Source organism: Toxorhynchites rutilus, chromosome 3 (assembly GCF_029784135.1).
Source record: "Toxorhynchites rutilus septentrionalis strain SRP chromosome 3, ASM2978413v1, whole genome shotgun sequence".
Lineage (NCBI taxonomy): Eukaryota > Metazoa > Arthropoda > Insecta > Diptera > Culicidae > Toxorhynchites > Toxorhynchites rutilus.
Window position 1 is genome coordinate 148,081,938 of NC_073746.1, and position 23,717 is coordinate 148,105,654.

The 23,717-nt window shown below is 37.7% G+C and overlaps 1 protein-coding gene across 2 annotated transcripts in view; it reads left to right on the forward strand.

The window, feature by feature from the left end:
* The window catches only part of LOC129775785 (facilitated trehalose transporter Tret1-like), a 125,322-nt gene that overhangs the window by 836 nt on the left and 100,769 nt on the right, over positions 1-23,717 (forward strand). The gene's annotated exons all lie outside the window — the stretch shown is intronic.

A 23,717-nucleotide genomic window follows, 5' to 3' on the forward strand; every position in this document is an offset into this window, starting at 1 on the left:
CGGGGCTAGCAAAGTTTCAAGAGATGTGATTTCTTGCATTGTGTTGCAATGACGAAAAGGTTTTTTTTACTACGGTGAAATCATCAAATATTATTTAAGAAAAAACATATGGTACGCTAAATAAAAGGGTATAGAGTATTTTTCACGCCAAATCAACCGAACCCCGAACCAAAAAAATAAATTGGACTTATACTGTCCATGTTTGTTTTTTTGCTCGATTTTTTGCTCGAAAACATTTGAGCAATTTCGAATGAACGTTTCCGAAAAATCACTGTTTGTCCGCATAACAGACGTAGTTCCATACGGCTTTCATACATCGTACGAAAATCAACAATTATCAGTTTCAATGAACATTTGTTCGCATAGCTAGACGTAATCACCATGTTGCTCTGATTGTAGCGTTAGTGTTTACAATTCCGATAATAGTCAAAACGTCTTCGTCGGTAGTTTCAGATGTACTATAAGCTAAATCTACATTTGAATCACAGTCATCGTAGAGTCCAAACATGTCTGTTACGATAGTTGCTTATAACTTAGTATTTTCTAATAGATGAATATAAGAAACCATTGAAACGCTGCTCATATAATTACTATTTTCTGTAGCGATGAACAAAGAGAAGCAATTGTGTTTTTTAATGTTATAATTACCTCAATTTTCTGCATTTGAATCTTTAAGTAGATAATGAAACAATCAGATCATTAATAAAATTAAAATAATACTGCTTCTTAGCATTATAACTTCACGGATTCAACATTCAATTATTCCACATACTCAGTATTTACTCATATCGTTGGAGTAAGTCACTCCACCATCTTTATGCGATTGATCATGATATCGGTAAATCATGTTGCTAAAATTACCGACATTGTAGGTTAGCTTTACAAATTCAATTAATTGAAAAAACACGAACCTGCTGTTCTTATCATATCCCAGAGTATTCTTCAGGAAAAAAGTACTGTCATAGACTCGCAACAAATCAAGAGCACCTTTTCCAGACATTTCAATAAATTTCTTCCAAACCTTTTTGATTTTATGCCATAAAAAATGGAACTACCGACGAAGACGTTTTGTCTAGAGGAGGCGATCTGGCGTAGTGGTAACATCCATGCCTCTCACGCTAAAGGTCACGAGTTCAATTCTCACTCCCGACATTCTTCCAAAAATGGAAGTAAAAGTGACGAACCAGCCAAATGAGTTGAAAGTCACTATAATACAGATATAAAAAAAAAGACGTTTTGTCTATAATCGGAATTGTAAATACTAACGCTACGAACAGAGCAACCTGGTGATTACGTCTAGATATGCGAACAAATTTCATTGAAACGATTGATTGTCCGCATAAATAGACGCAAGCGTTTTCCAAATGGAAAAAATATGTTATGATCCGCAAAATCACCTAAGCTCTCGTTTTGCCGATAATATCCTTCAACTGGACAGATCATTTCATCGGAAATTTGCATGGTTATGCCAAAAGGTAGGCCAAAAAATAACATTTGTTCGCATAGCTAGACGTAATCACCATGTTGCTGCCACACAAATGAAACACAAATTTCTGCATTACTCGAGAATTAATCAAGCAAACGAAACCGAATTTGGCATGTGAAGGGTTTAAGGTGCAATAAATGTTTTTATGGTGGTTAGATACTCTTTCCCCCTCTCTAAGGGGTGGCTGTCGTAAAAATGAAAAACATGTCTGCATAGCTCGAAAACTAATCAAGCAAATGGAGTCAAATTTGGCAAGTGAAGATTTTAGGGGACACAAAACGTTTCTATGGTGAAAGGACACTCCTCCCCCCTCTCTAAGGGGAGAAGAGAGGAGGGCTCTGTCTTTAGTCTATTTTTTTTTTGTATAAAACATTTATTCCATGTAACGGAGAAACATGTTATTTGCAATTGGTTGAAAAATCTTGAACGAGAATTGTGTCTGAAAATAATCTGGTATTATAGTGATGAGTTTTGGTAGAAGTACTAGGATTTTTTTAGTAAAAGATAAATTCAACGGGGTCGATTAGAAGATCAATCAATGAACAGTTCTGCGATTGGACTAATGAACTTGCGCTTTGTAAGATAGCGTGAATGTTTGAAGGTATTAATAACTAAAAACAAATGTTTGACGGGACGAAGTTTGCCGGGTCATCTAGTAAACTATAAACAAGTAGAAAGACCTGAGCCTAGAGGCACGAACGGAAACTTGACGTAGAACTTTGAGGACAAAAACTTTTGATTTGAGTTTTTGTAACTGTTCAGAAATCCGAAAATTTAATTCATTCAATAATCAGAATAGTTGCCCTGGAAAAACCGTTTGTTATATGAACTAAACTAAACTTCAAAGGGATTTTAAGAGATGTTGTGATAGAAGGAATTCGGATCCATTAATTATAAATAATTTTTATTTTCAATAGTAAATTTGACAAAAATTAGATAGAAATCACGAGTTCACGAGTTCAATTCTCACTCCCGACATTCTTCCAAAAATGGAAGTAAAAGTGACGAACCAGCCAAATGAGTTGAAAGTCACTATAATACAGATATAAAAAAAAAGACGTTTTGTCTATAATCGGAATTGTAAATACTAACGCTACGAACAGAGCAACCTGGTGATTACGTCTAGATATGCGAACAAATTTCATTGAAACGATTGATTGTCCGCATAAATAGACGCAAGCGTTTTCCAAATGGAAAAAATATGTTATGATCCGCAAAATCACCTAAGCTCTCGTTTTGCCGATAATATCCTTCAACTGGACAGATCATTTCATCGGAAATTTGCATGGTTATGCCAAAAGGTAGGCCAAAAAATAACATTTGTTCGCATAGCTAGACGTAATCACCATGTTGCTGCCACACAAATGAAACACAAATTTCTGCATTACTCGAGAATTAATCAAGCAAACGAAACCGAATTTGGCATGTGAAGGGTTTAAGGTGCAATAAATGTTTTTATGGTGGTTAGATACTCTTTCCCCCTCTCTAAGGGGTGGCTGTCGTAAAAATGAAAAACATGTCTGCATAGCTCGAAAACTAATCAAGCAAATGGAGTCAAATTTGGCAAGTGAAGATTTTAGGGGACACAAAACGTTTCTATGGTGAAAGGACACTCCTCCCCCCTCTCTAAGGGGAGAAGAGAGGAGGGCTCTGTCTTTAGTCTATTTTTTTTTTGTATAAAACATTTATTCCATGTAACGGAGAAACATGTTATTTGCAATTGGTTGAAAAATCTTGAACGAGAATTGTGTCTGAAAATAATCTGGTATTATAGTGATGAGTTTTGGTAGAAGTACTAGGATTTTTTTAGTAAAAGATAAATTCAACGGGGTCGATTAGAAGATCAATCAATGAACAGTTCTGCGATTGGACTAATGAACTTGCGCTTTGTAAGATAGCGTGAATGTTTGAAGGTATTAATAACTAAAAACAAATGTTTGACGGGACGAAGTTTGCCGGGTCATCTAGTAAACTATAAACAAGTAGAAAGACCTGAGCCTAGAGGCACGAACGGAAACTTGACGTAGAACTTTGAGGACAAAAACTTTTGATTTGAGTTTTTGTAACTGTTCAGAAATCCGAAAATTTAATTCATTCAATAATCCGAATAGTTGCCCTGGAAAAACCGTTTGTTATATGAACTAAACTAAACTTCAAAGGGATTTTAAGAGATGTTGTGATAGAAGGAATTCGGATCCATTAATTATAAATAATTTTTATTTTCAATAGTAAATTTGACAAAAATTAGATAGAAATTCCAAAATTAAGTCTCTTTGATTCGGTATTCTCTGGTTTTCTTGTATCGATGTTCATAAATTTACATAAAAATCCTTAATAACAAAACCGTTCCTACGGAAATACTTATCATTCGGTCGCCTTTTTTTCTTTCGTTTATTGATTTTTAGAAGAATCTTACAGCGCATTCTTAAGTTAAGTTTGAATAGCTACTTTGTCTAGGTTTGTTTGAAACATTGCCCGTGGTGGGTCGTAATAATTATCTCGCCAGGTGATGCTGATTAACTAACTTATGACCATGAGTACTCCCTTATGAAGTTTATGTGCATTCTGTAGTGAACTGATCCCAACAGGTGCTGCTTATTTATAGGGAAGGGAAAGGGAGATAGACAAGTAGATTTGGGGAAATGTAGCTGACTAAATGAAATCGTTAGTCCTTCTTGATAAGATATCGTGAACTGGTAGGTGTGAGTGTACCCTCTCAATCGACAGCCAATTAGTTCTTTCATTGCAAAAATTTGAACATCATCAGCGTGCTCAATATCATATCCTACATTATAGAGACGTACATTGAGTACGATATGATTGGACAACAACATTGCTAATAAAATCCCTATCACCGTTTAACCCGTTAGACCAGGCTCTTGTCAAAATTTAAAGAATAATTAAGTGTCGCCATCTTATGAGTCATCAGCTCTTCTTTCATTCTGATAAGTGCTTGCTATCGACGAAAGTAGAATAATTCTTAACACGCATTCACTCACCTTGTCCGTCGCGAGAAAAATATGTGAGAACGAATAAGGAGTCCAGACCATAGAGTAGAGATGAGCAATACAGTTAATTTTGATGTCGACCGTTCATTTAAATGATGGTTCTCTTAAACCGGTAAATATACAACAATGAATTGTTATAACATTGCGTGTTAGCTGAAGCCCAACAAACATAGGCAGCAATGATATCGCTAGATTATATAGGACACTTTAATTTGTATGTGTTTTTTTCTTACTTGGGAGAGAAAAGGTGTTCCTTTTTCCAAAGTCGCCAATTATGTGTAAAAATGTGTTTCTAACCCGACAATGCTATATATAACAATTTGATTCGAGAATTTGTTCATATTTTCTGAAACATAACCTAGGTTCTATCCCAAAAGAACCGCGTAAATTCCAAAATGCAAGTAAAAATAAATCGCATAAATTTCAAAATACGTGTAAAAATCTAACAAACAGTGAATTATTAGTTTAAAATGCAACCCATATTCTAACAATTTAATAAGTGATTTTTTTTGCGTGCTTCAATCTCAATATCTACTTCACCTTTTATTCCTCGGTTACTTATCAGTGATACAACACGAACTTATTTTGTGAAAAGTCACATTAATTAGCACATTAAATCTTTTTACACTGGAATCACTTTTACGCGTGCCGCATGAAACAACGCGTGAATTCCGAAATTGGCGTAGAAACCGCGTACATTCCAAAATCTGTGTAAAAATAAACTAAAACTAGGTGAAAAGAGCCGCGTAAAAAGCGTCTTCAGTGTAGTTCAATTAGAGAAAAAAAAATATCGTGACGATATTTCGCAATTTTCACAAAGAATCACGATAACACATACATGCAATAGGCCGAACAATTGATTGAAAAAAAACGAAAAAATAACACTTTTCCAATTAGCTAAAAGTTCACTCAATTGATGAATTATCTCCGATTGTTTGTAATTAACAAAAAGTATGTAAATATTACAAATGAAGCAATTACAATTACAGCAATTACGGAAATCTAATTTGATCATAATGATGAGTCCAATCCTAGTTTTGAATTAAAAATTTAGCATACATTAACAAAATAGCCACGCGTTTCATGCATTTTGCTTGTGAGTAACAATATTGCTGTTTTTCGTCGTAGAACTACGTCTTTCAGGAATGGTGCCAAATCAGAAAACAGGTTACGTTTTTATGAAATAAAGTTAACGTTAATAACTATTTCCACTATGAACGAATTCTCATGATTTACACACCAATCGATTTGGAAATTCTTTAAGATTTGTTTTATATGCTTTACATCACAATTCGCTAATCTGTAAACGGTTTAAATTCATGAAAACTGGAAGAATTTCCTTTTTCCCATGCATTTGTTCTGCCGATCGTCAAAATCGTCATTTCAGGTACCAGAGATGAACGAACTTTCGCGGTACAATGATCGTTTGACAATTCTTCCGTTCACGTATTTTGGAACATAATCTATTACAATGCATGAAATGATCTTACATGGCAAACTTTTCACTTACAAAGCGAATATGTTGAATTCAATTGAATTCGAAATTGTTTCATTCAATCAATAATTTATTCAATACAATACAAATACTTACTAAGACAACGGTAGCCTCACGTCAACCCCTGCCGTTAAATCATAGATATAGCCCACCCATTTTTTCCACAAGGTCCCTTCTCAGGGCAGAGCTGTTCAATCGTAAATGTAATATATGAATATATTATTTATCTAATATGTAAATCTACAGTCTGGTAGCGATATCCATATTATTCTTTATCAGTTTACTAGGCCAGACCTACCAGTTTGAGATTGTTCGAATTTCCAATGAAAATGTTTACTACTGAACTAGTAACAAACTAAAAAGTTAACTAAAAAGTTATTTCAAAAATTTCGATGTATTCTAAAATAATATTCGAAGTGGTAAACAAATGGATTGCATAATATAATTGCGTAGTTCTACGTCGAAAATGCGGTCGTGTCCTAGATACAACCCCTTACAATTTTTAGTTTTCTCCAAGCGTTTTCGTTATATTCATCCGTTCCATTCAGAAAAAAATCGCTTTCCACATGAATTCTGTTCAGCTGCTCATTCGTTCTCAATCAGTTCGCTCGCAATCAGTTCGTTCGGAATCATTTCGTATGACAAATGAACGTTCGTTCACTTTTAGTTCACATTCTAGTTCTTTCGTACCGTTCGCGAACGGTTTTACCATCTCTACTAGAGATGAAACAGATATCCGGTAGGATACAGATATCCGGTAACTATCAGTAGGTCACTATCCGGTATCCGGCCGGATAGCAAATATTGGCCGGATAGGCCGGATACCGGATATTAGGAAAAATCAATATTTTTTCATTAACATGATATAAATCATAACAAAACAGCTCATTAATATCATTCATATATAATTATAAATAAGTTTTGATTACTAAAATGCTCATAACTGTTCTAAGAATCCCAGAAGGTTCATCGCTAGAGATTTCATATACTCTAATCAGATTTTTTACCGTGCTGTTACCGTTTCAAGAACTCCGAAATAGTCTGACTTGAACCTTGCAATTAGATAATTTAGGTCTTCTCCTAAGTAGTTGAAGTGACTCCTCAATCCAACGTCAGTTAGAAAGCATCTTTACTCTCATGCGAGGTAACTTCGGTGTTCTATGTGAAGTCTCGTTCTTGTTCAAATACTTCTTTTATGCAGCAACATGCGAAATTACTTACACAGGAGAGGCCAGAACTTGTATTTTTTTGTTATTTCTTAAAATGCCTGAAGAAGCCGAATGCACTGCTCCATAAAGCACCACTGTTGTGTCGTCTAGTTAGTGAATGTGTGTGCCCTTGTTATCCCCGAAAACAGTTCTAGATTTTTAAATCTTGAATGAAAATAATAGAATGATGTTCTTTGCTTATTTAAATTCGTAGTATTTACTTTACTCGACGATGTTAAAATTAAGAACTTCATCATTGTAATAGAAAATCCTTATCACAAAAAATCTGTTCAATATTCCTTGCAGAAAATTTAATACCCAATCAAAGGATATTTATTCCAAAAGGAAAATTGAGTCATCGTTCATTACTTTTAAGTAAAAATGTGTTTATTTGTCTCTAAAACATATTCCTTCACTAGCTTCTTGTACTTATGCAGTTTCTCCCCGTTGCGTATTTGCAAATAGAGAGATGGATATCCGGCCGCCGGATATTCGGCTATCCGGCCTAGAAGTTTTCCGGATATCCGGTATCCGGTATCCGACCAGACCACTATCCGTTTCATCACTAATCTCTACCATAGCTACCAAATTAATTTTTGGCTCCAATTGAATATGTCGATCATCTGAATCGGTGTATTAGGTCTATGAATTTTTGAAGAACGTCGTTTTTAGAAAAAAAAAAAGAGAAAAAATTTTATTTATCGGATCATCGGTTAGCTTTGAAAAATCATAACTCGAAACCGGAAAAAACGCCTCTCTGATTTTTTGGATATGTTATGTTAAAAAAGCTTTCATGAAAAAAATAAAAAAAAATACGGCGTCCTAAATACGAGTAAAATGTATTTTTTATGCAAAATATAAAAAAAAAACAAATACGATCGATAATTACGAAAACAAAATCCATTTTTCTTGCAAGTGTAACATTTCTCCAAAACGTGGAGGTGATCTGGCGTAGTGGTAACATCCATGCCTCTCACGCTAAAGGTCACGAGTTCAATTCTCACTCCCGACATTCTTCCAAAAATGGAAGTAAAAGTGACGAACCAGCCAAATTGAGTTTAAAATCACTATAATACAGATAAAAAAAAAACATTTTTTCAAAGAAGACCTCTTAGGCATCAATTTGATATGTCAATCAACTGAATCGGCCCAGTAGTGGAAAAGTTATGAAAATAGTTTTGAATTTTTAGAAAAAAAAAGAGGGAAAAGGTTGACTTTTTGAACCACTCTAAAACGGAAATGGGTATCCTAATGACAAAATAAAAAAACGGGTCTAATATTCTGCGATAAGGAACTAAACTACCACTTTTCACTAGAATCTGAGAACCGCTATAAATCAACATGTGGTATTCGGAGCAATTGAAGCAGTTTAGCATAAACCTACGAAAATACAATTAAACTTCATTAGATCACGTTTTCTCCAATTTTATATGATTCATTTCTAGGTAGATATTTAAAAAAACGGACCATGAGAATTCTTATTTATATTGAGAACGAAAAAAGTAGACGTGAAGAAAAACCAAGTTAAAACCAAGTGCTGAAATAAATAATGAAATCTTGTTCCTAGAAACCTGAATTTTACTGTGATAACTGACAACCTGGACTTGGAAGCTGTTTTCTTCGATATCTTGGAACTTTGTACCAATTGCTTAGTGCTGGAAAAAATAAAAAAATAATTTGAAAAACAGCTGGTATTCTTTATCTCTTTTGCGGTTCAAACGTAAACGAGATATGATTTACTCAGAGTTTTGTAGAATCACCTCCCCCCCCTCATTTCAGAAGAAGGAGGTACGTTAAACCATCGAAGAAACATTTCTCGAACCCAAAAACCTTAACATGCCAGGTTTGGCTCTATTTGCTTGATTAGTTCTCGAGTTATGCAGAAATTTGTGTTTTCGAGTACCGTTTTGTCTCAAATTCCGAACACTTAAGCGTTGATGGCTATTAACACGTTAAGCCCCGCGTCGGTCCCTAGGGACTGAAACTGAATTTTTCATTTTTTTCGCGCCGATCTCACCGGACCGACAGTAGACTTTTCTTTCGGAGAGTGTCGGCATTGGGAACGGCAACAACAAAGTTACAAAATGATATTTAGAAAAGTCCCCCATCGATTCGCTGGAACCGACACGAGCCTGACGAAAAGTTCATTGTCGGTCCCCTATTTCGGTCGGGGCTGTTAAACGTGTTAAACAGTGTCTTATTACTCAAAATGGTACTCTTTCGCGAAATTAAATAAACTTTTGAATACAATAGCGCCTTCTTCGTCATTTGGCTACAATACAATTGATTTACAAATACATGTTCATGGTGAAAAACTAAAAATATGTTTAATCACTTTTGTCTAAAATTCCGAACACCGTTTTTGTCACTGACTCATATTCCGAACAGCCAAAATGCATTAAAAAAAAAATCATATCTACTGGAACTACTGGACCTATTCATATGATCGATATATAAAATTATTTCTTTAATTTTATTAATTTTGATTTTGCTTTCGTGATTATTGATTGTATTTGTTTATCAAGGTTTACGTGGTTTTTGGACCGAGGGCGCTATATCGGTATCAATACCTATAAATGATGTTAAAATGAAGTCTATAACAAAAATAATGTCAAGGTTCTCATAATTAAATTATTCAAAACACTAAAGTTCAGTAAGTTCACATTGAGAAATGAAGTGTTTGCAATTTGCATCATGCGTAGAAACTTGACTCATATTCCGAACACTAATTTTAATGAAGATTTATGCACAAAATATCGTTTTTTCATCCATTTATTGTAGATTCGTACAAATTCTAGCACTTAAATGAAAACAACAAACAAAATAGTTGAAAAAACTACAAAAACTGAAAAATTGACGATGTTTGTTTTTTACAGAATTTGCTAACGCAAAATTCAATCATTAGTTTTGACGGTTACTTTTGGCAAATACTAAATGAGGGGCTTAGAATGAAAGGGGTGTGAGTGATTTGATCGATTTCTCTACATCGACTCTCTCTTTTGGTCATAACTTAGCTGCAAATCCATTTCCAGCTGTATTTGACAATGTGGAAGATATCAGAAGATCAGAAGCTCAACCATCGGATTACATAGCAAACTGAAATTGGAACGTTTTTGCAGTTGAGTTTTTAACTAAAGAAAAAGTTGATGAAGAGAAATCGATCAAGTCACTTACACCCCTTGCATTCTAAGCCCCTCAAATATTATATATTATAGGCTGTATGGATACCTGTAAATGATGTTAAAATGAAGGCCAAATAGCCAAAGAATTTCAGGGTTTTGATTATACAATTATTTATAACATTGTGTTAACAAGTGTTCGGAATTTGAATCATGCGTAGAAATTTGATTCATATTCCGAACACTACTTCAATACTAATTTTAATGAAGATTTCTGCATAGAATAGTATTTATTTCACCCAGTTATTGTAGGTTCTTACATTTTCTAGCACTTAACAGCAATCGAAATAATTGAAACAAATATTCAAATTGAAAAATAAACGATGCTTGTTCTATACGGAATTTGCTAACGCAAACATTTTATCATTGGTTTTGACTGTCACTTTTTTGCAAATGTCTAATATTATTAATTATAGGCTGTATTGATACTCGTAAGTGATTTCAAAATGAAGCCTATACCTCAAAGAATGTCTGTGTTTCCATTATTCAATTATTTATAACATAAAAGTTTCGTAAATTCATATTTAAAAATGAAGTGTTCGGAATTTGATACTGTTCGGAATATGAGACAAAACGGTAATGCAGAAATTTGTGTTTCATTTGTGTATTTGTATGTACAGTTTTTCAGGCAGAAATAGCTGCAATAATAGAATGTCTAAATATCTGCCTCAAAAGAAAATATAGACATGTTAACATCTGCATATTCTCAGACATTCAAGCGGCACTCAAAGCTCTAAGCGTCTTTAAATGCAATTGTCTGGGAATGCATCTTCCTTCTACGGCAATTAAGTCAGATAAGTTCGGTACAACTGTACTGGATTCCTGGCCATTGCGGTATAGGGGGAAGCGAGTGAGCAGATGAGCTTGCCAGGAACCGATCAATCTCTCTCTTCGTTGGTCCAGAACCATTCTGTGGAATTTCTGACTGTGAGTTGAAAAGTGAGCTAAAGAAATGGGAAGACCAATTGTATGGCTGTACAACTTAATATCAGTATTAAAATCACTCAACAACTGCTGAGCCTTAATAAGAAAGACTTCAGCTCATTCACTGGTCTTCTAACAGGACACTGTCCGAGAAAAACCATCTTAAAAACATAGGTTTAGCACAAGATGATATTTGTCGCTTTTGTCATGTCGAAAACGAAACCTCGGAACAATTGCTCTGTAACTGCGGAGCTCTAACAAGACGCAGACTTCAACACCTTGATAAAGCTATTCTGGAGCAGAAGGAAATTTGGTCTGCGTCGTCGATCAGGATTATAAATTTCACCAAAACAAACCAAAACACCCATACCTCGCTATACGACCGCTCTTTATACGGCTTTTCGTTGAACAAGCTTGGAACCGATCCGATAGAGTTTGTTTGAATTTGTATTGGAATAATTGATTCGCTTCATATTCTCAAGCTGGAGAGAATACAATATCGTTGCTTGCGTATAGCCATGGGGTGTTTGCATTCGACACATACGATGAGTCTCGAAGTTTTGGCAGGAGTATCCCCGCTTACTCTTCGGTTCACAGAATTATCCTACAGATTTCTCATCCGTTGCAAGATCATGAATCCATTGGTGATTGATAACTTCGAAAATCTACTCCAACTGACTCCTCAGTCAAGTTTTATGTCTCTATACCATGAGTACCTTACCCATGAAGTGCACCCTTCACCGGGCATCTCCAACCAAGTTTGCTTCCCATACTTTTGCAATTCCTCTGTCAATTTTGATCTGTCCATGCGACAAAAGATCCATGGAATCCCAGATCATCTACGCTCCGATTACATTCCGGAGATATTTTCGGCAGAATATGGGAAAGTTAGATCTGATAAAATGTTCTTTACTGACGGTTCATGCATAAACGGGTCCACTGGCTTCGGCATCTTCAATGAAAATTCCAGTGCCTCTTTCAAACTCAAAGATCCTTGTTCCGTGTATGTCGCTGAACTGGGTGCGATATATTACGCATTAGGGATCATTGAAACATTGCCCATCGACCACTATTTTATTTTTTCAGACAGTCTCAGCTCAATAGAGGCAATCCGCTCAATGAAAGTTGATAAACGCTCATCTTATTTCCTAACAAGAATAAGACATCTATTGAGTGTTTTGGTCGAAAAATTATTCAAGATTACCTTAGCATGGGTTCCCTCTCATTGCTCGATTCCGGGGAATGAGAAAGCGGACTCGCTAGCTAAGGTGGGCGCTTCAGAAGGCACACATTTTGAAAGGCAAATTACTTATAACGAATTTTTTCACATTCCTCGTCAGGACACACTCATTAGTTGGCAGCGCATGTGGAGTGAAGATGAGTTCGGTCGTTGGTTACACACGATTATCCCTAAGGTTTCGACCAAAGCTTGGTTTAAGGGATTGAATGTCGGTCGTGATTTCATTCGCGTGATATCTCGGCTTATGTCCAATCACTACAACCTAAACGCGCATCTCTATCGAATTGGGCTCGCAGCAAACAATCTTTGTGATTGTGGCGATGGCTACCACGACATCGAGCATATTGTCTTGTCGTGTATCCGGTTCCATGCTGCTCGCTCTCAGCTCTCTAGAGCACTGAGAGCAAAAGGCAGACAATCGGATATCCCCGTCCGGGATATCTTAGGTAGCCGTGATCCTGATCTTCTGCTTCATCTATACCTGTTCCTCAGGAACGCCGATGTCAACGTTTAATGATTTTTCCTTCGTTGTGTCCCTGTTTCGTATCCCTCCTGTTCGATCTATAAACTTTTACTTAGTCGCGGCAATACATACACACACTCTTTACAGATACACGGGCCAAAGGTTGTGCAGTCCACTGATGATTCAACAAAAGCCAAAGGTTGTACCGCTCATGACAACTCTACACGAGCTGATGATTGCGCCGGCTAGTGACCATTCTATCCTGGATTCCTCGAGAAGACGCACCACGCTAGATATGGGGTACAGACTAGGGGGGCGTTGCTGATTAATGGTCAGCTGCATCCCAATAGGAAGTATCCCGTGTCGGGCACAGGTACAGATCATTGAAGACAGCAACATCACAATTACGAAAACACTTGTAATACTAACCTCGAGCCAACCGCGAGTAATCGGTTACATATTACTAACATAGTTATAAGGCAAACATTGTCGAAATATTGAACTCCCGGCCCCGTCAGGTTGACGCCATATGAGCCTTAATAAAAATATATATTTTGGATAAAAAAAAAAAAAATTGATTCGTTATACGGCTTTTTTCTTAGCGGCCCAGGAACGTATCAAGGCCCTAAAGCGAGGTATAGGTGTATTCCTGATTGGCACCTATCTCGCTATAGCTTTCAGTCTACTCCTTCATCAATAAGTCGTAGATAAGCTTGAAGTGTAGTATAAGAAAAGGGGTAGAGTAATGCGGGGCAAAGGTGCGCATTGACCATTTTGAAGCAAACGATCATAAAATTTCGACAACAGTGTAGTCGTTTGATATATTATTACACCAGCAGCTCATAACCGCGTCCTAGTCTACGAGACGAGCACGGGGCAGACAACGTTGAATATAACGGCCGGAGTACCACAAGGCTCTATCCTGGGCCCAACGCTCTGGAACGTAATGTATAACGGAGTACTGAATCTGAAGCTTCCCAAAGGCGTGGAGATCGTGGGCTTCGCGGATGATATCGCTCTCACAGTGGCAGGCGAGACACTCGAAGAGGTGAAGATGCTTGCAATCGAGTCCATCGTCTCAGTAGAGAACTGGATGCAAGCAGCGAAACTGCAGATTGCTCATAATAAAACGGAAGTATTGTTGGTGAGTAACTGCAAAGCCGTGCAGCGAGCGGAAATCACAGTCGGGGAACACGTGATAACTTCTAAGCGTAGGTTGAAATACTTGGGAGTTATGATCGACGACCGGCTGAATTTCAACAACCACGTCGACTACGTCTGCGAGAAAGCAGAGAAGTCCATTAGCGCGATAGCGAGAATAATGCCGAATAACGCAGGACCTTGCAGTAGCAAAAGGCGTCTCCTGGCTGCTGTATCCTCGTCCATACTGCGGTACGGAGCACCAGCCTGGTCGGCGGCTCTCAAAACCCACCGGAATCGTAGAAAACTGGACCGTACGTTTCGGCTCATGGCGATGAGAGTTGCGAGCGCGTATAGGACGATCTCGTTGGAGGCAGTCTGCGTTATCGCCGGCATGATCCCTATTGGCATCACTCTGGCGGAAGACAGAGAGTGCTACAGACGAAAGGAAATCAGGGGTATCCGGAAAACAGCGAGAGTAGAATCACTCTTGAAGTGGCAGCAGGAATGGGACACGGCGGAGAAAGGCAGGTGGACGTATGGGCTCATACCGGTACTATCGACCTGGCTGAACAGGAAGCACGGGGAGGTGAATTTTCATCTGACACAGTTCCTGTCTGGACATGGCTGCTTCAGGCAATATTTGCACCGGTTCGGGCACGCAACGTCGCCACTCTGTCCGGAGTGTGAAGATGTGGAGGAAACACCAGAACACGTGGTATTTGTGTGTCCCAGGTTCACCGCAAGACGCGAGGGGCTGCCTGCCCTTCATGCCGGGAACATAGTAGAGAAAATGTGTCGCGACGAGGGCACCTGGAACGCTGTGAACAGTGTAATCATACACATCATGTCCGAGCTACAGCGGAAGTGGAGGGCCGACCAGCGTAGTAATAACCCCTGACCATAGAAGAGGAACAAATGCGAGGGCTGTTGCAAAGTGTAGTACCCCACGAGAGTCGTTGTGACGGAGTGCGCGTTATGTTGGAGGGCACTGCCTAATCGGCGCTCCGTTGGGAAGAGAAATCCTGCGAGGGTGGCTGTGACGGGGCGCGCGTCAAGTTGGAGGGCGCTTCCTAATCGGTTCACGTCTCGACAGGTGAGAAACCCCGCGAGGGTGACTGTGACGGGTTGCGCGTCAAGCTGGAGGGCAATTCCTAATCGGTACACGTCTCGACGGATAAGCGGAATCTGGAGAGCAGGGTCAAGAAAATGCTGGCAATGCCTGTTGGTGGATTGAGAGAGGAACATTGCGAGGGTCGTTTCGGCGGAGCGAGAGCCTAGGAGAGCATCATCAAATCGGTGGGTACCCCCACGAGAGTTGCTGTGACGGAGTGCGCGTTATGTTGGAGGGCACTGCCTAATCGGCGCTCCGTTGGGAAGAGAAATCCTGCGAGGGTGGCTGTGACGGGGCGCGCGTCAAGATGGAGGGCGCTTCCTAATCGGTTCACGTCTCGACAGGTGAGAAACCCCGCGAGGGTGACTGTGACGGGTTGCGCGTCAAGTTGGAGGGCAATTCCTAATCGGTACACGTCTCGACGGGTAAAAGGAAGCCTGTGCTGCGGATGTGCGTGGCGGAGTACAACGGAAACGTAAATGAGATGTATAGAGAAAAAGGGAAGGATCAACGCTAGTTAGCGTTGAAAACTCGTGAAGTGCATGAGCACAGCCGCCCCCTGAAGTAGTCGCCTAGATGTGGTCCCGGGGGGAATGAGGCTACGAGTAGAGGGCTTGGTTTTTGTGGGTGCGATCCCCACTCGACGTCTGGGTTATCCCTTCCCAGATAAGGCTGGAAGAGCGTTCCTCACCTCTATAAAAAAAAAAAAAAAAAAAAAAAAACACCAGCAGCTCACACATATAAAAAAGATACATTTCATGAAAGTGGCAAAAAATTATGAGGTAAAAAGAGTTTTGCGATGTTTTGATCTAATTTTTCCAGTTTTGGAGATGACGATTTACTTACCTAAAATAACTGGAAAGTTCGAAGCTACACTGTCAAGGAAACCTTCATTCTATAGTAGATTAAAGTGCATATTCGTTTTTGTGAAAAAGTTCAAGAACTTTTTTCAAAAATTCGATTAGTTCAAATATTGCTTGTGGGGCAAAGGTGCGCAGTGGCTGTGGGGTAAAAGCTCGCACTATGTTTTCAACAAAATTTTTAACGGGACTCACAAGAAGAAAACTGATTTGAACAAATGCACTTCAGAAATGCTCAAATGGCCCGACAGAGGCTTCGGGATGGAGTCTCGAAGTGTCGGATTGTGGCAGACCTCGGTATTTCTGAATCACCTCTAAGGAAGAGGCTCATATCAGAAAGTGATTTATGATTTGAATCTTCTTTTATTGACATTTCTACTTCTGCTGGAATGTGTCAGCGAGCACCTAGGGCGGTTCAGATAGGTATTTACGAGTGAGCAGTCTGAGGATCTGCAGGCCACTGAACAAAGCTTTCTATGGTATGACTCTCAAAGATTAACGGCGCATGGCGTTCGATTTTTCGGAAGCCAACAAACTCCAGCATGAATTCAACCAAGTTGCAAAACTGTCAGGAAGAGATTGGGCTTCTAGTTTCATGTGGAACCACCGTCTGTCTCTTCGAATCCCACAACAGCGCAACGAAGCAACAGCGCTCCAAGGCAAAGCGTCGGAATCCTCAAAACCGAAATCCAAGATGAGGAATAAAAATAAACAATTGCTTAAAAATAATTTAAAATGAATTTCAAATGAAAAATGTTTTTATTTTCACCACGCATTCAATTCAATAACGGTTATGTTTCGTTTATGTTTATGTTTTCACAATGAACTTCAAATCAATATTGTTTTTTTTTTCAACAATGAGTTTCTAATAAATCAAGTGAAGGTGACTATGTATTTATAAACTTGATCTATATAAATAAAAATGATTTGGTGTCCGTTCCTCACGATTTAACTCAAGAACGGAGCCACGGATTTAAACAGTCAGTATCAGGATTGATGCGTCTTAGTCTGCATCAGGTTTATATGTCAAACAAAAAATTATTATTAGACAGTATTATCGCGAGTATAGATTACGTACATAAAAATAATTTCTGTGGGAACTTGAGTGTTCGAAATCATTTATTTCAATATATCAATTTTGGGTGCGACGAAGTTCGCTGGGTCAGCTAGTTTGTTAATAAAAACGAATTCTGTTTCAAATGTTGGACATTTTCGGATATCTTATATTGTCAGTCTCCTCCCTCCCAAAAATTTGCACGTGGTAAAAAAAAACCATAGAACACCCCCCTCTTGCCTACGGTGCCAACACTCTTTAGTAATGATGCTTCTTCCGCTTCTGATGATAAAGCATTAATTTTTGGTATAAGTTATCTCAGAAATTCAATTTAATAAGTCTTGTCTTTTTTGTATTAAAATAAGTATTTGTCCAATTACAAACACAACTCGAGAAATGCTTGTACTACGTCTCGAAGGAAAAATATATAGTTATAATTTGGTAAGCAAACGGAATTTTATTTGCTTTTATTTCAAGAGTTATTCGGCGACAACAGTTAGGTGCGCACCTTTGCCCCGCATTACTCTATATCACAATAGTTCAAAATAATGAACGCAGTGGTTCACACCCAACAGGAGAAAAAAAGATCTAATGATAGCAGGTAAATGTTGAGCCTGGTGTATCACCAAAACCCCTGTGAACGTTTCATATTGATACGTTCCGCTGTTTTTTTAATCGATCAATCAAATATTAGAGTAAAGGAGCACTTAATCGAAACTTGTACCACAAGTACAAAATGCTATGCGTACATTCAGAATGAATGATTTGTATCTTTCGTTTCGTGAAGCTATAAAAAATAAAATGAAATTGCCATTTGGCTGCATCCCAAAAACATGAACAATTATTAAAGTTGCTGTTCGATTTTTCGTTATAACGCCGTTAACGGGTTAGTATTATAATCTATTTTATTCAAAACAATTATACCATCAATATACACAGTCACATTAGAAGACTAACGCGACCAACGTGGAAGAAAATTAATATGAACAACTCAGCAGTTTATCGACATCAAAAAACGGATGAATAGTGCTCCATCGAGGGGCCGCATTCCGATCGCCTATGTAAAACATCGATCAAGCCTAAACGGGGCCACAATCAATCGACGCAATAGACACAATGAACGGTTCAATTAACTATCATTTTCCGTTGGCCTTTCCTACTGATATGATATAGTAACTCGGCGAGGTGACAGGTCTTGCGTTGATACGCGTGCTAGCAGAATAAACCGGGCGCAAACTCAATTCCTATTCTCAACGTGGATGTTGATTACGTGATGTGACTTCTATGTTAAAACAAAAGCACATTTTGAGTGTTTCTAACTAGAAGATAGAATGTTAAAGTTTTGTTGAACGAAAACAAAAATTCCGTCGCGCCTCTAATGAGCAAAAACTTCTCTCAGCCACCGGAGATAGGTCGGAATAATTTGTTATTCAAATATTGAATATTGATCATCACAAATTAAACAGCAGAGTTGAGATTGTGATTCCGAAAATGCTATCAGTGTTCGCATTGGGTAATACCCGTCCCATTCGAAACTATCGTTATCATGTACTGCTGAAATGATTCAAATTAGGGGTCGGCGAACCAAAAAGGCTCAAATAATTTGCTTATCAGTAATATTATGTGATCCCCTGACCTATCTAGCGGATTTATTTGAGTGACAGCCAGCTTCCGATTTTGTGTTACATAACTAGTCCGTTTGCTGGTTATTTAACATCTGTTCAATTTCTGGAACATGAATTATAAAGTTTACCGAAATGATCGCTCGATGCATTTGCTTCGCCGAACGAGAGCGAGAGTCCGCTCTTCCGTTGCATATTCTCATATGCTCATATATCATGCCGGTTGTACGTATCCACTCAAGATAGAGCGCAATGTTTTGAAAATACCACGTGGAAAGCTACCGCAGCTCATTTGAAAACAGCTGGAAAATGCACACAGAGGAACGATTTTTCATCTGTGTGCGAGCAAACGTGCTCAATTAGTGCACCTCTCGTGGATGGCTGTTCTTGTTTTCCATTGAGAGGCACGTGTCGACTGTCGTGTTGAATGCTGAAGATCCCGGGAAAGTGAAAAACGGTAAATTTCCGGGAATAATCACAGGTTTACAGTTTGTTTTTATTTTTACGGAAACTCAGATCCGTAATCAAAATCTAAAAAATTGAACACCATCTCTACGAAAATGAATTTTTAACAGAGGTGCATACGCAGAAACACGACTTTTATGCAAGCTTCGATTTTTACTCTTGTGAATTTCTGTGGGGTTTCAAAAATTGTTTTAAGCGAAAACGGAGCTCAGAAATATTATTGATATTACAATCATATGTGATAGTTAGTTAGCCAAATTCGAACCTAATTTCAATCAAAATATCATCAACTTTCATATTATTATAATTTTTTGCTCAATTTATTACAATAAAATGTTATAATTTTCAACTAGCTTTCTTAAAAAAATTATTAATCACTTCAAAAACAGACGTAAATCTCACAATTGACCTCAAACAATGCCTTAGCTCTTTGTGTTTCTCTAGGATACCATGCAAAAGTATCCTGCATTTACTTATATTAAAAACGACTATACGTATACGTATTTAAAGCCATACTACATAGATGAATTTGAATATTTGAATTCATACATAAACATAAGTAAAAAAAAAATAAACTGTTTGATGTACTAAAAGCTAGAAAATAATTAGGCAAGTAGCAGTTAATAGTTATCACATCCCTTCCTTCATTAATCTAGGGCAATGATGATGAGATAAAATAAAATTGTGAGCATATGATGAAACAACTAACTGTGGATAAGCGAAATCCGATGTGTTTTTATGAAAATGTAAAATCACTTCTCGCACAGTGATCGGCAATCGAATACTATACCGCTCCGTGGTGATTTCATTTGGTTTCAATAGCTTCGATGAACAATAATCATAGGTTCCCCCTCAAATTTGAAGGCCCGTATAATATTTTCCTCAAAATATTTTTTATTTTTTTTAAAAAAGGACTAACTCTACAACAAGCTGATTCACCGAAGCTCACAATAATATCCAAAGGCGGATTGAAAAAAATCGAGAATTTTTTTAAATGAAAATTGTATAAAGTTTGAGCAACTTTTTTTGGAAATCCTTTAAATATTTAATGAAATACGAAAATATTAGCTTGACTAGAGCGTTCGTCGGATCTATTCCCTAACGTTTCTAATCTTCCAGTGTTTCCTACCCTTTAAAAGTTCGGCTGGAAAGTTCATAAGGTTGACGTCTAGATGGAGCCTCCTGCAAAAATCTACTTGACTATCTCAAAGCACCATCTTTCAATGGATATGATTCAAAATTTGACCACAATCGGTCGATTGGTTCGTGAGTAACAGCATTGAGAGTGAAGCAACTTTTGTTATTGTGAAAAAATGGAAAATTCACAAATCAATGAAAACGATGGGAAAATTGCATGAATTGGGCTTCGAATTGCTTCCGCATACACCGTATTCTCCAGATCTGGCCCCCAGCGACTATTTTCTGTTTGCAGAGAATGCTCGCTAGCAAGAAATTTAAGACCGATGATGAAGTGATTACCGAAACGGAGGCCTATTTTGAGGAAAACCGAAAAAGTACTATAAAAATTGTATCGAAAAGTAGAAAGATCGCTGTAATCGCTGTATCGCCCTCGAAGGCAATTATGTTGAATAATAAAATTGAATTTAGCAAAAAAAAAACTGTTTTACTGTGTTATCTTACAAACATTTCAGCCGAACTGTTATTTTGGTGCCACAGTAATACCATTACGAATGAATAGCTGAATTCGAATAGTAAAATACTCCAACGATGTTAAAAAATTCTGCCGGAATATGATTATGAGTTCCTACACATTGAACGGAGAAGCATTCTCAAATCATCAATCTTCCTCCATCATGGCTGTTGGCCAGCATTCTCAAGCTGTCAAAAATAAGACAAACATACTTGAAGAAGATCCTATTTATTGAAATTAAAGAAACATTGTCCATTGTTGAATAAAAATTAGTGAACATTTGAAAACGGCCGATAAACGACTGTTCGGAGAAGCTTCCGCTTGATATCGGAACGGGAGCATTGTACGGCGTTTATGTCAACACTAGCTGACCCGGCAAACTTCGTCCCGCCCAAAATTTGTTTTTTGTTATCAATACCTTCAAACATTCACGTTTTTTACTAAGCGCTAGTTCATGGGTAAAATCGCAGAACTATTCATTGATTGATCTTCTAATCGACTCTGTTGAATTTACCTTTTACTATAAAATTCCTAGTACTTCCAAAACTCATCATTATAATACCAGATTATTTTCTGATAAAATTCTCGTTCAAGATTTTTCAACCACTTGCATATAACATGTTTCTCCGTTACATGGAATAAATGTTTGATACAGAAAATATGATAGAATAAAGACAGCCCTAAATCGGACAATTCCTTCCTCGAGTTTTGCTCTCATCAACATATTCGGCCATCCATTTTTATTGGTATAGATAGAAGAAGATAAAGATATTTCGTTAGCCCAAACATCAAATGGACTAACAACGCTTGTCACTATGTAATTGTATAACATATGGGAATTCAATTTTCCGAATGATCCTCTTTCCTTCAGACTTTTCCGAAAATTTTCAACTGTCATGTTTGATTGAATATTTTTGTTTAAATATGTGTAACATTTTTATGTAACCCACTCTCCATTCCAGAGGAGGGGTGTCATACCATCATACAAACATTTCTCATACCAAAAAAACCTCAGATCCCAAATTGTGCTTGCTTAGTTCTCGAGTTATACAGAATTTTGTATTTCATTGGTATGGAAGCCCCCCTTAGAGAGGAGGGAGGAGTATCTAACCACCATAGAAACATTTATTGTACCCTAAAACCTCCATATGCCAAATTTTGTTTCATATACTTGGTTAATTCTCGAGTAATGCAGAAATTTGTGTTTCATTTGTATGGCAGCCCCCGCTTAGAGAAGGGGAGGAGTGTCTAACCACCATAGAAACATGTAATGCATCCTAAAACTTTCATATGCCTAATTTGGTGTTATTTGCTTGATTAATTCTCGAGTAATGCAGGTATTTGTATTTCATTTGTATGAAAGCCTCCTCTTAGAGAGAGAGAGAGGAGGAGTGTTAAACCATCATAGAAACATTTATTGCAACCTAAAACCTCTATATGCCTAATTGGGTTCATTTTCTTGATTAAATCTCGAGTAATGCAGAAATTTGTGTTTCATTTGTATGACAGCACTCCCTTAGAGAGGAGGGTGGAGAGTCTAACCATCATAGAAACATTTATTGCACCCTAAAACTTTCATAGGCCTAATTTGGTTTCATTTTATTGATCAATTCTCGAGTAATGCAGAAATTTGTGTTTCATGTGTATGGTGGCCCCCCCCTTAGAGAGGGGGGAGGAGTGTCTAACCACCATAGAAACATTTATTGCAACCTAAAACCTCCATAGGCCTAATTTGGTTTCATTTTATTGATCAATTCTCGAGTAATGCAGAAATTTGTGTTTCATGTGTATGGTGGCCCCCCCCTTAGAGAGGAGGGAGGAGTGTCTAACCACCATAGAAACATTTATTGTACCCTAAAACCTCCATATGCCAAATTTTGTTTCATATACTTGATTAATTCTCGAGTGATGCAGAAATTTTTGTTTCAGTTGTATGGCAGCCCCCGCTTAGAGAGGGGGAGGAGTGTCTAACCACCATAGAAACATGTAATGCATCCTAAAACTTTCATATGCCTAATTTGGTTTTATTTGCTTGATTAATTCTCGAGTAATGCAGGAATTTGTATTTCATTTGTATGGAAGTCTCCTCTTAGAGAGAGAGGAGGAGTGTTAAACCATCATAGAAACATTTATTGCAACCTAAAACCTCAATATGCCTAATTTGGTTTCATTTTCTTGATTAATTCTCGAGTAATGCAGAAATTTGTGTTTCATTTGTATGGCAGCACTCCCTTAGAGAGGAGGGTGGAGAGTCTAACCATCATAGAAACATTTATTGCACCCTAAAACTTTCATAGGCCTAATTTGGTTTCATTTTATTGATCAATTCTCGAGTAATGCAGGTATTTGTATTTCATTTGTATGGAAACCTCCTCTTAGAGAGAGAGAGAGGAGGAGTGTTAAACCATCATAGAAACATTTATTGCAACCTAAAACCTCCATATGCCTAATTTGGTTTCATTTTCTCGACTAATTCTCGAGTAATGCAGAAATTTGTGTTTCATTTGTATGGCAGAGAGGGGGTAGGAGTGTTTAACCACCATAGAAACATTTATTGCACCCTGAAACCTCCATATGCCTAATTTGGTTTCGTTTGCTTGATTTATTCTCGAGTAGTGCAGAAATTTGTGTTTCATTTGTATGGCAGCCCCCCCTTGGAGTGGGGCGGAGAATCTAACCACATAGAAACATTTATTGTACCCTAAAACCTTCACATGCAAAATTTGGTTTCATTTTCTTGATTAATTCTCGAGTAATGCAGAAATTTGTGTTTCATTTGTATGGCAGCCCCCCTTAGAGAGGGGGTGG